Below are 18,945 nucleotides of genomic sequence, written 5' to 3' on the forward strand. Positions count from 1 at the left end.
TTAAGTGAAAAAACAAAACAAAACCAACTTAATAATAACAAAGAAGATAAGAGAATATGTTAATTTCATCTTATAGATATTTACTGTAAAATGAAATGCTACTCATTTTACTCATTAGTCGACAGGAAAACTTGAACTATACTCTGTTAGTAAAGAAGATACCTTTAGAGAGTAAATAATAATAGTTTTCTGTTTACTGACGCTGCTTTTAATGTCTTTTTCCAGATTACTGCTTGGGCCATGTGGGTTTGGTGCTACAAATGCTTATCCAAAGGGCCTCAAAGGAAAAAAATTACACAAACGTTCTTTTTTTTTTTTTAATTTCTCTGTATGATCTATGAATCAGTGTTTAAAGTTACATAAAGTTACATATAGTAAGTTTTTATGCCACTATGAATAATTCAGATCAGTTCAGTCACTCAGTCGTGTCCGACTCTTTGCGACCCCATGAATCACAGCACCCCAGGCCTCCCTGTCCATCACCAACTTCCGGAGTTCACCCAAACTCGTGTGCATCGAGTCGGTGATGCCATCCAGCCATCTCATCCTCTGTAATCCCCTTCTCCTCCTGCCCCTAATCCCTCCCTGCATCAGGGTCTTTTCCAATGAGTCAACTCTTTGCATGAGGTGGCCAAAGTATTGGAGTTTCAGCTTCAACATCAGTCCTTGCAAGGAACACTCAGGACTGATCTCCTTTAGGATGGACTGGTTGGATCTCCTTGCAGTCCAAGGGACTCTCAAGAGTCTTCTCCAACACCACAGTTTAAAAGCATCAGTTCTTCGGCACTCAGCTTTCTTCACAGTCCAACTCTCACATCCATACGTGACCACTGGAAAAACCATAGCCTTGACTAGACGGACCTTTGTTGGCAAAGTACTGTCTCTGCTTTTTAATATGGTGTCTAGGTTGGTCATAACTTTCCTTCCAAGGAGTAAACGTCTTTTAATTTCATGGCTGCAATCACCATCTGCAGTGATTTTGGAGCTCCCCAAAATAAAGTCTGACACTGTTTCCACTGTTTCCCCATCTATTTCCCATGAAGTGATGGGCCCAGATGCCATGATCTTAGTTTTCTGAATGTTGAGCTTTAAGCCAACTTTTTCACTCTCTTTCACATTCATCAAGAGAACATTGACAGTAGCCATAACAGCAATATCTAAATCTTTAGGTCTATAAATAGTGATATAAACTGCAAAATACAAAAAAAATATAAATCTGTACCACTAAATATTAATGACAAGTTTGGTTGTTTGGGTGCTGTTTAAACAGCTGGTATTAGGGTTCGGTTTGAGTTTGTAGAGGGCGTCTCTGGTGGCTCAAATGGTAAAGAATCTACCTGCAATGCAGGTGACCGAGGTTTGATCCTTGGGGCTGGAAGATCCCCTGGAGAAGGGAATGGCTACCCATTCCAGTTTTCTTGCCTGGAGAATTCCATGGGCAGAGGAGCCTGGAGGGCTACAGTCTATTGGGTCGCAAAAAGTCAGACATGACTGAGTGACTACACTTTCACTTTGCATATGTAAAACTCAACAGTGCTGGTTTTTAAATCTGCTTAAAAGGAAGTTAGATGCAGAGAAGCATGGCTAAAAATATTGTATACATTTTTCTTATGCACACAAAAATATTTCCCTTTAATAAAGATTTTCTCATATTTAATGGGAAACAACTAAAATGTCATGAAAACAGTCCAGTAGGGAAACTTTTACTATTTATCTTTCAGATCATATTTTTTTTCCTTCAAAATGTGCACATATTCTTGTGATGTTTTCAAAAGTAGGTCCTGATATAGATTTGACTCAACTGTAGATCCTAGAGGAGACACTCTATAGGATCCAGATTTAAATTCAGCAACAGTTTTTTCTAGTTCTGTAGTTATATTCTTTCACAACTCCCACTGCATCTTGGTCAAGTAAGTCTCCATGCTGTTATTTGAAGGGCACGGAATTGAGGTAGAAAGCAGTACATTTGCTCTTGGAGTAAGATTTCCATAGAGCACTAAAGTATTATTGAAATTTCCAACACAAGGGGACTCCAGGACTGGCCTCCTGGTGAGAGTGCTGAGGCAAGATCTGTCCTGCTGTTTATCCATCCCACGTTTGGTACTGACCCCTGCCAGCCTCTTCTTAGTCTTGTCTAGTGTATTTGCCGATGACTTTTTAACTTCTAGTTCTTCTAGGTAGAGTTGCTTATATTTTCCCAACTCTGCTTTGTTAGAATCTTTTTGAAAAATGTTCATCTTGGAGAGTTCAGATTCCAAGTCTTTAATTCTGAGTTCCACCTGACTTCATTAAAGCATTACTCCTCTCTCTTAACTGCTCTAAATTTTCTTGAGATGCTGCTTGTACCTGACTTGTGAGTTGACGTACCTTCTTTCAGTCCTGTACCTCATCTTCTAAGTTAGCACCATCACATGACGTGACCTCCAGTGAAGCCTCCAACATAGACTGCATTTTTAGGGGATCTGCCAGTTCTGGTGGAAGTTGTCTCGCGGCTGCTGTGGCAATCGCACTGGGGCTCCTGCCACTGTTGCTGCCACCACCGCAGGGCCCAGACCTTTGGGGCTCCCAGTCCCAGCTTTCCTGGGGCAGTGCGAGCCCCAGCAGGCTGTGGATTTCCTTCACCACACAAACGTTCTTCAAGTGTGTGAATTATTCCCTGGACATCATGACTGACTTTTGGAATCTGGGTTTCTTTGTTTTAAACTAAGAACTGTGCAGTTCAAGCTGAGTGTGGTTGAAATTAAAGTAAAGAAGCACCAAAGGAACCGGGAGGGCCTCCTTTTCAAAACCTGTATGCAAGCCAGCCTAGTGCCTCTTTTGATTGCCCCCAAGTTAGCATTTTAGGTCAATGTCAATGTTTTAGGTCAATGTCAAATAAAGAGATAAACCACAGATTTCACAGGCATTATATAAATGTAAGTAAGAGGAATAGAATGAATAAATTTATAGATTTTTTTCAGTGAAGTGATGAGTAATGAATAGTTTGTTCATTTACCCTGAAATATAGTCATCTCTTGATGTCTGAAGGGAGTTGGCTCCCGGACCCTGTGGATATCCAAATCTGCAGATGCTCAAGTCCCTTACGTAAAACGGCATGGGTGCATGCGTGCTTAGTCACTCAGTCGTGTCCGACCCTTTGAGACCCCATGGACTGTAGCCCGCCAGTCTCCTCTGTCCATGGGATTCTCCAGCAGGAACGCTGGTGTGGGTTGCCATTTCCTTCTCTAGGGTATCTTCCCAACCCAGGAATTGAACCAAGGTCTCCTGCATTGCAGGTGGATTGTTTACCATCTGAGCCACCAATGAAGCCCATAAGATGGTATAGTATCCGCATATAACCTATGCACCTCCTCCCATACAATTTAAATCATCTCTAGATTACTTATAATACCCAACACAATATAAATTCTGTATAAGTAGTCAGAGCGTGACAAATGCAAGTTTTACTTTTTGGAACTTTCTGGAATATTTTCCCAAATATTTTTGGTCCACAATTGGTTGAATCCATAGATGTGGAACGTGTGGATATGGAGGACTAATTGTAGAATTACCATATTTCTTAGCTAAAGCACAGTGATCATTCTGCCTTAGTACAATATATAACAAGTCTTCTAGTGAAATCATCTCACATCCAGTGTATCTCACTATTAACCTCTGATGTAAAACTTGATTCCAACTAAATCTGATTATATTGCAGGGAATCTAGCATTAGGATGGTCCTAGACATACACATGAAAAACTTTCTTTGTGTTGCCTACTTTTCCCATTGATGTAACACAAAATATTACTTATGACATCTAGTACAATGATTTAGGTAATAATGTCACCAGCTAAAGCTATGACATGGATATAATACATAGTTGCAGTTAGCCTATCAGACACAAATCTTCAGGAAACTAGGCTTTATTGGTTCAGATACTTGCCTGCTTGCTTTACAGAACACTTTGTTAAGTGAAAGGAAGAATAATGTCTCCAATTGAAAAATAGAGGGAGTTTGGGGCTGGTAGAATGCAATTGCCCAAGTTAGAGCAAACCAAATTGATCTGAAATCATTTAGATAACAATGTGATGGTCAGCGGACAGCATCTGTTTATGAAGACAGATTATGCCAGGCAAATCTGATTTATTTGATCTTATAAAATTACTCAAGTTTGTGGATAAAGAAAACTCCATGGGCAAACAATATATCTAAATGTTTGTAAAAGCTTTTGATGTGGGTCTGCATGAGATTAAGATAATTGAAATGCTAGGAAGATGTTGCCTGGATAACAATGCAATGGTGAGGTTATCAGATTTAAAACAAAGTAATCATAAAAAATGGATCATAATAGCTAACTGATATATTTGGCAGAAGACCATAAAAGAGCTGGTATCTTTATAGATCAATATGGTAAACAAATATGAAAATGATTTAGTGCACAAAAATTCATTTACTCTTTCTATAGGAGATAACAGATCATAAATAAAAATTAGTTCAGGGACTTCTCTGGCAATCCAGCTGTTAAGACTCTGTGCTTCCAATGCAGGGGTCTCAGGTTCAATCCCTGGTTGGAAAACTAAGATCTCACATGCCACACATCATGGCAAAAAAATTCAAAATACTTTACTTCTTGTCCAAAATGAACTATTACTTTATTCTGGCTTCTACTAATACTTAGAAATTTTATAATTTGTGATGTCTGCTAAAAATATTAACATAGACAATCATAAGCTTGATAGGTTTTCAAAACATAATAAAGTTGATAAAAATCTTATAGATTTGTAGCTAAATTCCTTTATAGATTTTTAAAAGCTGAGAGATCATTTAACAGCAAATAGCTATAGGTGCCAGAAATGAGGATGAAGATCAAATGTACATTTCTTATTATAAATCACAATTTCACAGCTTGTAAACTAGAACTATATTTTGGAAGACATATTTTTTTAACATCTGATACAAGTTTTAAAATATGCATTCTCTCTGAGAATGCAGCATAGCTAACGTAGTAGTAGCATTTCTACTACTCTGTATCTACCCTAGAGGAAACACTCTTAAATAGACTCAGAGACACAGGGACATGGATATTAATCATCACACTTTGTTAAGTGTGAACACAGAGCAACAGTGAAATAAACAATGGCATATGCACACTAGGGAATATTATGCAGTAGTTACAAAGAAATAGGTGATATAAAATAGATACCAAAAAGGACCTACTGTATAGCACAGAGAACTATACTCAGTACTTTGTAGTAACCTACAAGGGAGAAGAATCCATAGTGGCTGCACCAACTTGTTGATACATACATACTTCTGGATACACACATATTGCTTTGTTGTACACCTGAAGCTAACGCAACATTGTAAATCAACTATACTTCAATTAAATAAAACAAACGAAATGGGCGGACCTATGAGTCATAATGTAGAATGATTTCCAAAACAAATTGTTTTGTGAATAAAGCAAAGTGCAAGAAAAAGAACAAATAGCTGTTGTGATGGTAATAATTTTGAGAGAAACTGAAACTAATTGTAAATAAAAATTAAGGAAATAGGATAGGGAAGGACAAAGGAACACAGCACGATGTGTTTTTAAAGTCTTATTGTAAAATGGACTTTTTCCTTTTACATTTTTTAAAATATATTTTATTCAAGTATAATTGACTTGCAATGTTGTGTTTATTTCTGCTGTATAGCAAAGTGACTCAGTTATATATATGTGTGTGTGTGTGTATATACATATATATATATATATATGTTTTTCGTATTTTTTCCATTATGGTTTATCACGGGATATTGAAGAGTTCCCTGTGTTATAAAATAGGACCTTGTTTATCCACTATATATATAAAAATTTGCGTTTACTAATCCCAGACTTCCACTCCATCCCTTCCACCCACTGTTGGCAACCACAAATCTGTTCTCTGTGTCTGTGAGTCTGTTTCATAGAAAAGTTCATCTGTGTCATATTTTGGATTCCACATATAAGTGATATCATATGGTATTTGTCTTTCTCTTTTTTATCTTTCTCTTTCTGACTTACTTCACTTAGTACGATAATCTCTGAGTCCACCCATGTGGCTGCAAATGGCATTATTTCCTTCTTTTTTTTAATGAGTAGCAATCCATTGTATATATGTACCACATCTTCTTTATATATTCATCTATCAATGGATATGTAGGTTTCCATGTCTTGGCTAATGTGAATAGTCCCACTATTAACATAGGTGTGCACGTTTCTTTTTGAATTATAGTTTTGTCCAGATATAAGCCCAAGAGTAGGATTGCTGGATCATATGGCAACTCTATTTTTAGTTTTTTGCGAAACCTCCATACTGTGTTCCATAGTGGCTGCACCAACTTATGCTCCCACGAGCAGTGTAGGAAGGATCCCTTCCACTGCACCTTCTCCAGCATTTGTTATTTGTTGACTTTTTAACGATGGCCATTCTGACCAATGTGAGGTGGCACTCATTGTAGTTTTGATTTGCTTTTCTCTAAAAATTAGTAATGTTGAGCATCTTTTCATGTGCTTGTTGGCTATCCATTACATCTTCTTTGGAGAAATGTCTGGTTAGATCTGCCCATTTTTCAACTGGATATTTTTTGTTGTTGTTTCTGAGTTATGTGAGCTATTTGATATGTTTTGGAGATTAAGCCCTTGTCAGTCACATAAAAAAAAATACTTTCAATATATATGCACATATGTTACATTAAAAGGTTTAACAATATCTACATAATAGCTACTAACCAGTCAGAACTGACAATGGCCAGGGCTCTGAGCAAGGGTAAGGCTCTAAAGGCCTGTTGGTATGTTGGACATTAACTCTTTAACTGATGGAAAATGAGCAAGTGAGTGGTGTTTGGGAGAGGCTGAAATGTCTGCGTGAGCCAAGGTAAGGCCATTTGGAAGATGATGGCTATTTGCTGATTGGCTATGGAAGTAGTTTAATATTTTAACAACTGATGTAGGTTTGCTGGTGGGTAGCAGCTTTATAGTAGCCAAAGGACCTAAGAAAAATAAAAAACAGAAAATTTTGAATAAGTTAAATTATAAATAGTAAAATACAATTTAAATAAACAGACCACAAAGCATTAAATTTCATTGGTAATTAAATAAGTATAGATACTTAGTAAAAGCAGGACTTTTTCCTTATTCAACTTGGAAATGTTTTTTTCTCATAAGTGGCAAAATATATAGTTAAGGGGAAAAGGTAAAGAAAAGGCATTTCTAAGCCTACTGATAGAAGCCTAAACATGTACAACCTTTCTGAAGGACATTTTCTTAATAGTCACCAAAAAAGTTTAAAATGTAAGTCGATTGAATGGTTCTGGTAAACTAGATTAATCCTCCCAACAAAAATAACTAAAAGATCCAGATTTAAAATTTATTCTTCAAGTATAAAAGGATATGAAAAGGTAGTTTGGAATTACCAGACTAAAGGTGAAGGAGAAACGGGAATCCAAATATGTTCTGCCCTGAGGGAATTTGCTGATTGGCAAAAATCAGAGTATTTGTCTGGGCTTCTCTGGTGGCGCAGTGGTAAAGAATCCACCTACTAAGCAAAAGATGTGCATTTGGTCCCTGGGTCGGGAAGATCCCCTGGAGAAGAAAATGGCAACCCATTCCAGAATTCTTGCCCGGGAAATCCCATGGACAGAGGAGCCTGGCGGGCTGCAGTCCATGGAATTGCAAGAGACACAGCTGAGTGACTAAACGATGACAGTATTTGTCTTGATGGACTTGCCAAGTGCAAAGTAGACAAAAAGCAAACTCCAGGACTTGCACATGACAGGAGGTCTAATGGAAGACCTTTCTCCACAAGATACTGAGATTCCAAAGCCCTTGAGTATTTACTGCTTGTATTCAAATTGCCTAGGTCAATGAGTCTCAAAGCCTTGAACCTGGGTTAAAATAATTGTTGTTTGGCAGTGTCTCCAGATGCTTGGCAGAAAGAAATACAGGTCTGCTCTTGAGGAAGATACTTTTATCATAGGCCTAAATAATTTCTATAAATAATTTGTCAATTATGATGTTCAGCACATTCTCGTATCTGGCAGAATATGAGAATGTATTGTCTTCTCAATGATAATCAGGTGCACGAGGAAGCCAGATTAAATGAACAAGAGTCATCAGAGACAGCAAACAACAAAAACAGACCCATGAAGACTTTAAATATTAGAATTATGAGGCATGGACTATAGCACAATTATGATGGTGATATTTAAAAATGTAAAGAAAAAAATAAAAGATAAAGATGTAAAATACCAGCTTGATGCTTTCTACAGAGAACAGGAAACTATAGAAAGTAAACAGCAAATCTGAATTTGAAAAAAGAACCAAGTACAATTTTACTGTGAGTTTAATATTGTGACTTTATTTTAAACAAAAATATATAGATATATTTTATAAATAAAAATATTTTTTATGAGTAAACTTACAAATAAAAATTTTAAGCCCAACAAGATTTTAAGTGTAGGTTAGACACACCTTTAAGACTTAATGAATCTGAAGATACATCAAGGGAAATGATCCAGAATGCAGCCTGCAGAGGGGAAAAGAAGAGGGGATAAAAGAAACAGAAGATATAGTGAGAATGTCTAACATGGGTTCAGCCACATTTCTAGAAGGAGAAGAAAGAGAATGAGATAAAACAATTCTTTGAAGAGTTAACTGCTGAGGAATTTCTAAGCTGACAAAAGACTTCATGTCACTGATTTTAAGAAGTCTTATGAAAGTATGATTAATGAAAAGAAAACCATATCTAAGCCCATTGAAATAAAATGTCTGAAAACCAAAGACAAAGAATAAATATTAAAAGCAGCCAGAGAAACAGATAAATTACTTTCAAAAGAGCAACAATATACTGATAGCTGACTTTTCACAAGTGAAAAACAGGAAAGAGAAGACAGTGAAATGTTATTTTCAATGTGCTAAAAGAAAATAGCTTAGAATTCTATAGGTGGATAAAGACACACTGGAGCGAACATATTTTGCTCCTAGCAAGTCTATAGTGAAGGAAACTTTCAAGCATGTTCTTCAGGCAGGAGAAAAATGATCCCACCCTGGAAGTCTGAGATACAAGAAAGAATTGAAAGTCAAGACAGTGGAAAATTTGAAGGTAGATCTAAGGAATATTATCTGTGAAAAACAATAATAATGATGTAGATTTTTAAAAATACAAAACAATAGTAACATATGTCAGAAAGAGTAAATGCATTAAAGTTTTCTAACTTCCTTAATATTTTAAAAATAACCTTTGATAAATTAAAAATTTGTGATATAATTTAAGAATTAATAAAAAATATAAGCAAAGAGTATAATTTTAAATTAGTAGAGAGGGGGAATTTGATACATAAAAATGAGAAATCAATCTAAAATTAAAAAAAGAAAATGTAACAGATCAGACAAATGAAAAACACTTTTGAAGATGGTAGATTTCATTTTCAGTATAGTAGCAATTACACAAATGTAAAAGGACTAAAGCATATAAAAAGCAGAGACACTACTTTGCCAACAAAGGTTCGTCTAGTCAAGGCTATGGTTTTTCCAGTAGTCATGTATGGATGTGAGAGTTGGACTGTGAAGAAAGCTGAGTGCCGAAGAATTGATGCTTTTGAACTGTGGTGTTGGAGAAGACTCTTGAGAGTCCCTTGGACTGCAAGGAGATCCAACCAGTCCATTCTAAAGGAGATTAGTCCTGGGTGTTCATTGGAAGGACGGATGCTAAAGCTGAAACTCCAATACTTTCGCCACCTCATGCTAAGAGTTGACTCATTGGAAAAGACTGATGCTGGGAGGGATTGAGGGCAGGAAGAGAAGGGGACGACAGAGGATGAGATGGCTGGATGGCATCACCGACTTGATGGACATGAGTTTGGGTAAACTCCAGGAGTTGATGATGGACAGGGAGGCCTGGCGTGCTGCAGTCCATGGGGTCACAAAGAGTCGGACAAGACTGAGCGACTGAACTGAAAAGGACTAAATGCTCCAATTAAAAGTTAAAGATTATCTGACTGGTTAAAATAATCCAGCTACTGTTAAGTGGAGACACCCTTAAAACATGATAAAAAAGGTTGAAGTCAAATACATATGTTGTAAATGCCCATCAAATAATAGTTGACGTGTCTAGAAGAAAACATCAGACAAAGCAGACTTTAGCTCAGAAAACATCACTACAGATAAAGAGAGATACTGTATACTTCTGAGACATTTGGTTATCTGAACAGATAATGTTTTAATTTACATGCACCTATGACAAAGTCTCAAACTGTTCGGAGTATAAATGAGAGACTGCAAAGAGAAATATCATAATTTACCTTGGTTCAAACGGTAAAAGAATCTACCTGCAATGCAGGAGACCTGAGTTCGATCCCTGGGTCAGGAAGATCCCCTGGAGAAGGGAATGGCTACCCACTTTAGTATTCTTGCCTGGAGAATTCCATGGACAGAGGAGCCTGGTGGGCTACATATAGTTCCTGGGGTTGCAAAGAGTGGGACATGATGCACAACTAACACTTTGACCATATATATATGTGGAAGGAGGAATATATAATATATATATTATATATATATACCATATATATAATACTTAGTCTGTTGTTTAGTCACCAGGTTGTGTCTGACTCTTTTGGACTTGGTATATACAGCTGCAAAATATATGCACATTCTTTTCAAGCATATGAATGGGATTTATTTAAATTATAGATAAAAATTGAGAAGGCCTTTTTCCCCCAGCCATGTAGACAGCCATCGTTATTATTTCAGAATTTTTTTTTTTCATACATGACATTTCACATGTTTCAGTGCCATTCTCCCAAATCTTCCCACCCTCTCCCTCTCCCACAGAGTCCATAAGCCTGTTCTATACATCAGTGTCTCTTTTGCTGTCTCGTATACAGGGTTATCGTTACCATCTTTCTAAATTCCATATATATGTGTTAGTATACTGTATTTATGTTTTTCTTTCTGGCTTACTTCACTCTGTATAATAGGCTCCAGTTTCATCCACCTCATTAGAACTGATTCAAATGTATTCTTTTTAATGGCTGAGTAATCTCCATTGTGTATATGTACCACAGCTTTCTTATCCATTCATCTGCTGATGGACATCTAGGTTGCTTCCATGTCCTGGCTATATCCTAAACTGGTTAGATAGTCTCTACCCTTGAGTTTACAAGCAACACCAAGTATATAAATATCGATAGAGAAAAAAAAACCAATAGTGAGCACAAGTAAGAGCCAGTGCTGTTGAGAATATTAGCTCATCACATTCAATTCAGTTCTCATTAGATGATGTAGGCATTGTTATACCTAATTTAGAGATCGTTGAGACTCAGTGAGATGGAGTAAATTTTCCAAGATCACCTCTTCATTAAATGACAGTGTTAGAATTGAAATCTACTTGTTTTATGAGCAATAAACCAACTCCATAAAATAATATCTTTTTGAGTCTGGAAGTAAGGCAGTAGGTTTTCAGATAGAAGGATCTCTATAAAATTAGGAAGATGAAGTCTTTGTGCAGCCTTCACAAAGGTTTTAGTGTTTATAGATAGGAGGGTTATAGACTGAGCTGAAGAAGTAGCTAAAAGAATTTGATGAGAGAAGTATCTTAGAAGACAGAGCTTGGGGCTGGTGATTGGGAACATGAGAATGGCTGAGAGCAAAGAGCTGTCGTGTTTCCTGCACAACAAATTAAAATGCCTTCCATTGTGGCATCTGATGCCATTGAAAATCATTTTTTTCTAGTTCAAGCTCACTCTTTTCCAATTGCTTACAGGTTCTGAAGTGAATCTCAGTTTCAACAGGCAGTCTTTCATGGCCAAGTGAAAGTCAAATTTTCTTTCTACTTCCCAGTTTTTAAGAAGGTGTCAACTATCTATTTCACTGCTTAACATGGGGAGAAAAGCACTTATAGAGACACTATACTAATATAGTTCAGCAATCAATCATTTAAATCCATTCAATATTTGAATAATTAAGGCCGTATCATCATCTGTCAACTACTTTTAAAATTGTTATTTTTAATTTAATTTTTAAAATTTATTTCATTTAAATATACTTGACTTACAATGTTGTATTAGTTTCTGGTATACAGCAAAGTGATTGTTTTATATATATATATATATATAATTTTTTTCCAGATTATTTTCCCTTATAGGTTGTTACAAAATATTAAGTATAGTTCCCAGTACTCTAGCTTCTTGTTGGTTATCTATTTTATATAGAGTAGTGTGTACATGTTAATCCTGACTTTCTAATTTATTCCTCCCCTCCCCTTTCCCCTTTGGTAACCGTAAGTTTATTTTCTGTGGGTCTACTTCTGTTTTGTATATAAATTCATCGATATAATTTTTTTTTTTAAGATTCCACATATAAGCATATCTTATTGCAAAATGGCTGTCTGGGGAGGCCTTACAAATAGCTGTGAAAAGAAGAGAAGCAAAAAGCAAAGGAGAAAAGGAAAGATATAAACATCTGAATGCAGAGTTCCAAAGAATAGCAAGAAGAGATAAGAAAGCCTTCTTCAGTGATCAATGCAAAGAAATAGAGGAAAACAACAGAATGGGAAAGACTAGAGATCTCTTCAAGAAAATCAGAGATACCAAAGGAACATTTCATGCAAAGATGGGCTCGATAAAGGACAGAAATGGTATGGACCTAACAGAAGCAGACAATATTAAGACGAAATGGCAAGAATACACAGAAGAACTATACAAAAAAGATCTTCACGACCCAGATAATCACGATGGTGTGATCACTGACCTAGAGCCAGACATCCTGGAATGTGAAGTCAAGTGGGCCTTAGAAAGCATCACTACGAACAAAGCTAGTGGAGGTGATGGAATTCCAGCTGAGCTATTCCAAATCCTGAAAGATGATGCTGTGAAAGTGCTACACTCAATATGCCAGCAAATTTGGAAAACTCAGCAGTGGCCACAGGACTGGAAAAGGTCAGTTTGCATTCCAATCCCAAAGAAAGGCAATGCCAAAGAAAGCTCAAACTACTGCACAATTGCACTCATCTCACACGCTAGTAAAGTAATGCTTAAAATTCTCCAAGCCAGGCTTTAGCAATATGTGAACCGTGAACTTCCTGATGTTCAAGCTGGTTTTAGAAAAGGCAGAGGAACCAGAGATCAAATTTCCAACATCTGCTGGATCATGGAAAAAGCAAGAGAGTTCCAGAAAAACATCTATTTCTGCTTTATTGACTATGCCAAAGCCTTTGACTATGTGGATCACAATAAACTGTGGAAAATTCTGAAAGAGATGGGAATACCAGACCACCTGATCTGCCTCTTGAGAAATTTGTATGCAGGTCGGGAAGCAACAGTTAGAACTGGACATGGAACAACAGACTGGTTCCAAATAGGAAAAGGAGTACATCAAAGCTGTATATTGTCACCCTGTTTATTTAATGTCTATGCAGAGTACATCATGAGAAACGCTGGACTGGAAGAAACACAAGCTGGAATCAAGATTGCTGGGAGAAATATCAATAACCTCAGATATGCAGATGACACCACCTTTATATGGCAGAAAGTGAAGAGGAACTAAAAAGCCTCTTGATGAAGGTGAAAGTGGAGAGTAAAAAAGTTGGCTTAAAGCTCAACATTCAGAAAACGAAGATCATGGCATCCGGTCCCATCGCTTCATGGGAAATAGATGGGGAAACAGTGGAAACAGTGTCAGACTTTATTTTTGGGGGCTCCAAAATCACTGCAGATGGTGACTGCAGCCATGAAATTAAAAGATGCTTACTCCTTGGAAGGAAAGTTATGACCAACCTAGATAGCATATTCAAAAGCAGAGACATTACTTTGCCAACAAAGGTTCGTCTAGTCAAGGCTATGGTTTTTCCTGTGGTCATGTATGGATGTGAGAGTTGGGCTGTGAAGAAGGCTGAGCGCTGAAGAATTGATGCTTTTGAAAACTGTGGTGTTGGAGAAGACTCTTGAGAGTCCCTTGGACTGCAAGGAGATCCAACCAGTCCATTCTGAAGGAGATCAGCCCTGGGATTTCTTTGGAAGGAATGATGCTTAAGCTGAAACTCCAGTACTTTGGCCACCTCATGCGGAGTTGACTCATCGGAAAAGACTCTGATGCTGGGAGGGATTGGGGGCAGGAGGAGAAGGGGATGACAGAGGATGAGATGGCTGGATGGCATCACTGACTCGATGGACGTGAGTCTGAGTGAACTCCGGGAGTTGGTGATGGACAGGGAGGCCTGGCGTGCTGCGATTCATGGGGTCACAAAGAGTCGAACATGACTGAGTGTCTACTCTGATCTGATCTGATATTTGTTTTCCTCTGTCTGACTTACTTCACTTGGTTTGTCAATCTCTAGGTCCATCTATGTTAGTGCAAATGACATTATTTCATTCTTTTTTATGTCTGAGTAACATTCCATTGTGTATATGTACCACATCTTTTTTATCCATTTCTCTGTCAATTTTCAGTGCTTTATAAGAAAAATCAGTGGCTTTCTCTGAATAATACCAATGCTCAGTTTAGTGTGGTATAGTGTTCTCTTCAAAGAAGGCAATGGCAACCCACTCCAGTACTCTTGTCTGGAAAATCCCATGGACAGAGGGGCCTCGTGGGCTGCAGTCCATGGAGTTGCTAGAAGTCGGACACAACTGAGCGACTTCACTTTATTTTTTCACTGTCATGCATTGGAGAAGGAAATGGCAACCCACTCCAGTGTTCTTGCCTGGAGAATCCCAGGGACGGGGAAGCCTGGTGGGCTGCCGTCTATGGGGTCGCACAGAGTCGGACACGACTGAAACGAGTAGTGTTTCAGTAGTGTTCTCTTCAATCCAGCCCTGACTTATCTTTCCAAGCTCAGCTCCTCTCCTTGGCAGCATCTGCTCACCACAAAGGACATCAGACTTCTTGCCCACGTGTAGAGAATACAGTGCTGTAGTGCCCACGTGGCAGCAATCTGGGGCCAGAGAGTTTAAAGAACTTGTCCCAGTCGTAAAGCAGGTAAATGGCAGACTAAGAATTCAAACTCAGGCCTGACTCCAAATCATGGGCGAATCCACTCAACTACACTGTCTTCTGTCTTGGTATGTTTTGTGAATCTTATTTCAGTAAAACAAAATTAATTTTGAGCACACCAAAAGCTATGCCCCATCAGTGCTCTCTGGCATCATAACTGAGTATAAAATATCAGCCAGTCACATAAATGAGTCTGCTATTTCTGTAGAATTTATAGTTGCCACCAGTGTCAATAGTTCTCCTTTACCTCAGTAATAATAATGATAGTACCTTCCATTCATTTAGGGCTCACTGTATGCCATCCGTTGTGTTAAGCCTTTAAAATACATTAAAATATTTAATGCTCAAAGCATTCTTTGAGATAATTGTTACTATTTCTATTTTGTGATAAGGAAACTGAAGCTGCAAAAATGCTCAGTAAGGTGCTTGAGATGAAACAGCTAGTCGTGGAGCTGGAACTGAACTCAAGACCATCTCACTTTATAGCCTGTGCCCCTGACGACTACACTATTCTGTCTCTCCATAAAGCTCCTGAGAGACAGAATAGTGTAGTTTAATCTGGATTAAACTTGTCAATAACCTCCATGCCTTGCGCCTGAAATTCCTTGTTTTCCACATAGGCAATCTTATCTTGCAAGTCTTGTCTTTCCATCTAAGTAGACGGTAAGCTTCTTTCTGCTCTCATTCTCCTGGTTTCTGGGGACTGAAGAGCTTGAGACAAAAACTCTGGTTTAGAAGCTGTTGTTTATTTTCCCTGGAGGAAAGGACTTCAGAGGAAGGGAGTGGGAGTGATTCAAGCCATGGGTCAAGCGAATGAGGTGGGGAGAAAAGATCTTTCAAGGATGTAAAAATTCAAGGAAGCCCTTTCTATTCCTCTCATTTTTTTCTGTACCAAGATTCCCAAATGTCTAGAATCTGGGATTCTTTATGACTTTGTCTCCCCTTTCTGTGCTCAAGGTGGGCTCTAGATTTATGGTTTGCAGTAATAAAAAAGAGATGTATTTATTTCCTGAGTCAGAGAGTATGTTTATTATATTTTGTGGACGGTGCCAAACTTTTTTAAAGTAGTTGTACCGAGTTAGCATCCATTAGCAGTGTATTAGAGTTCTAGTTGCTCATGCCAACACTGAGATATTAACGGATTTAAATTTTAGTCATTTTGGTGGTGGTGTCAAAGCATTTTACTGTGGACTTAGTATTATATTTTCCTGATGATGAATGAATTTGAGCACATTTTCATTTATTTGGATACAGTCTTCTGTGTAGTACCTCTTCTTGTTTCTTTTCTACTTGATTGTGTTTTATTGTTATTGAATTTGTAGAAGGTCCTTATAAATTTAGGATAAAAATCTTTTGTCACATATATGATGCAATACTTCTACTCTGTGCCTTTTTCACTTTTTTAAAATTTATTTTTTATTGAAGTACAGTTGAATTAAAATGTGTGTTAATTACTGCTGGTGTAGCAAAATGACTCAGTTATACACACACACACACACACAGCCCCCATATATGTATATAATATGTATATGTATCTCCTTTTTCATATTATTTTCCATTATGGTTTGTCTCAGGATACTGAATATAGTAGGACCTTGTTTATCCGTTCTATATATCCCACTTGGCACAGAGATGCCTTTTTAAAATCCACTGGCTCACTATTTTAGTCATTAATTCATTTACAACTGTGCCAGACATTGTTCTAGATACTGGATATACAGCTGTGAACAAAACAAAGAAGAGCTTTGGGGGACAACAGGCAATTAACAAATAAACAAGTACATATATAATGTGGTGACAGATTGTGGTAAGTTCTGTCAAGAGAAAGCAAGGTGAGTGGTAGAGGGATAGCAAACGATGAAGGGTTCTAGTGAGTATGGGCTGCCATTTCAGGTCAGGTGGTCAGGGAAGGTTTTTCTGAGGTGGAATTCTTTAAATAAAGACCCCAGTGAAGTGAAAGAAGAAGTTGTGAGCATATCTGCGGAAAGAATGTTCTGGTGGGATGAATGGCCTTGAGGTGGAAGTGTACTTGTCATGTCTTGGGAAAATAAGGAGATCAATATGTATGGAACAAAATGAGGAAGAGCATGGTGGAAGTTGTGGTTTAAGAATCACAGGGACCAAGTCAGAGTTTTGGATTTTATTCCAAATATGGCAGGGAGTCATTTCAAGATTTTGAGCAAAAGAGTGAAGTGGTCAGATTTATGTTCTAATGGGATCCATCTTGCTGCCCAATGAGAAATACATTATTGAGGAGGAGGGGTGGAAGCAGAGAGACTGAAGAGAGTACTGCTGCTGCTAAGTCGCTTCAGTCGTGTCCGACTCTGTGCGACCCCATAGACGGCAGCCCACCAGGCTTCCCCGTCCCTGGGATTCTCCAGGCAAGAACACTGGAGTGGGGTGCCATTGCTTTCTCCGAAAGAGAGTACAGTGGAAGGGAAATCTGAGAAGTCTTCAGACTCAGGAAATGCTTGAGCTGACAAGAACTGTTCACAGATTGAATATGGAGTGTTTGGCTTCAGTCAGAAGTTTTTGAAATTTGGTTTAGGCAGCTAATTGAATAGAGGTGACATTTACCAAAGTGAGGATTAGGTTTAGGAAAATAAATCTGGTGCTTTGCCTTAGATGAATGAGAGGCCATTTAACTTACAAGTTCTTGCGGGAGAAAAGGCCCATAGCAGATGACTTGTATAGGGGCATGTCTGTGTTGAGGCGAGGCAGCAGAGAAATAGAAGAGATAAAGTTCCTTCTGAGTAATCATCTGATATTCAAGTGACTAGAAAGTAGGTCAGTTATCTGAGCTTGTCTTACATACACTATGATTTCAGGGCAAGAAGTCTCTCTCTGTACAGAAAATTTTTCCCATTGCTATTATCACAAAATTCCTGAATTTATGTCAAAGTAATTCATTCCATAATTAGAAATAGGAAAATTAAAATGCAGATAGCTTGAGAGAGAATTCAGTGTGTATGACTTTTTATCAAACTATACCAGAGCAGATGAAGGTCCTATTGTGTATTCAAAATGTCTTGAGTGGTTAAAAAAAAGAAAAAGTGTGATTATCAAGAGAAAGGATGTATTATAAAGAAAGCAAAGATTTCACAATCTTTCTAAGGGCTACCCTATTTATCATAATTTCTAAGTGGGAAAATGGAAAAAGAAGTGTTCATATGTTGAAGGATTATCTGGATTTACAGCTAAGTGGAGAGTATCCATCTAAATTATTTTTCTCCCCCCTTTAACCCCCTTTCTACCTTTTATTTAACCCCTAATCTCTCCCTCAAAGTTTTCTTCAACTGGAAGGCCATGGCATGATAGAGGCTTTTCATCTCTTTTCTGGGCCCTGAGTTCTGGAGAATGTTACTTAACTGTGCAATTCCCATTTGATGTCCCACGGTCATTTCTGCAACAGTGTCCTGGAGGAGGAGTACCACGTCTAATACCAGAAAGGATTTAAGACATTAATTTCCCCCCTCATTATCAGAGTGCTATATGCTTATTGCAAAGTTTTTTAACAGAATTTTTAAAAGAAATCTCTACTAATTAGAAGCAAATCCAACAACCTTCTGGCATATTTCTTTCTAGTCTTTTATTCATTTTGTACTTTCATAATTGAGCTTTTTATTGTACATGTAGCTTTGTAGCCTGCTGTTTTGCTTAACATAAAGACATACACATTTGTTAGTGTTATTGCATTTTTAAAATTTTTATTCATTTATTTTTGGCTGTGCTGGGTCTTCCTTGCTGCACAGGCTTTCCTCTAGTTGTGGTCTGTGGGCTTCTCATTGTGGTGGCTTCTCTTGTTGTAGAGCATGGGCTCTAGAGCACAGGCTCAGTAGTTGTGGCACATGGGCTCAGTTGCTCTGTGGCATGTGGGATCTTCCCGGACTAGGGATTGAACCTGTGTCTCCTGCATTGGCAGGCAGATTCTTTACCACTGAGCCACCAGGGAAGCTCC

General features: G+C 37.9%; 1 pseudogene; it reads right to left on the reverse strand.

The window, feature by feature from the left end:
• Nucleotides 1-1,706: 1,706 nt before the first annotated feature.
• Nucleotides 1,707-2,237, reverse strand: LOC113879598 (annotated as a pseudogene).
• Between the last annotated feature and the right edge of the window lie 16,708 nt (nt 2,238-18,945).

The sequence above is a fragment of the Bos indicus x Bos taurus genome, chromosome 21, assembly GCF_003369695.1.
Source record: "Bos indicus x Bos taurus breed Angus x Brahman F1 hybrid chromosome 21, Bos_hybrid_MaternalHap_v2.0, whole genome shotgun sequence".
Classification (NCBI taxonomy): domain Eukaryota; kingdom Metazoa; phylum Chordata; class Mammalia; order Artiodactyla; family Bovidae; genus Bos; species Bos indicus x Bos taurus.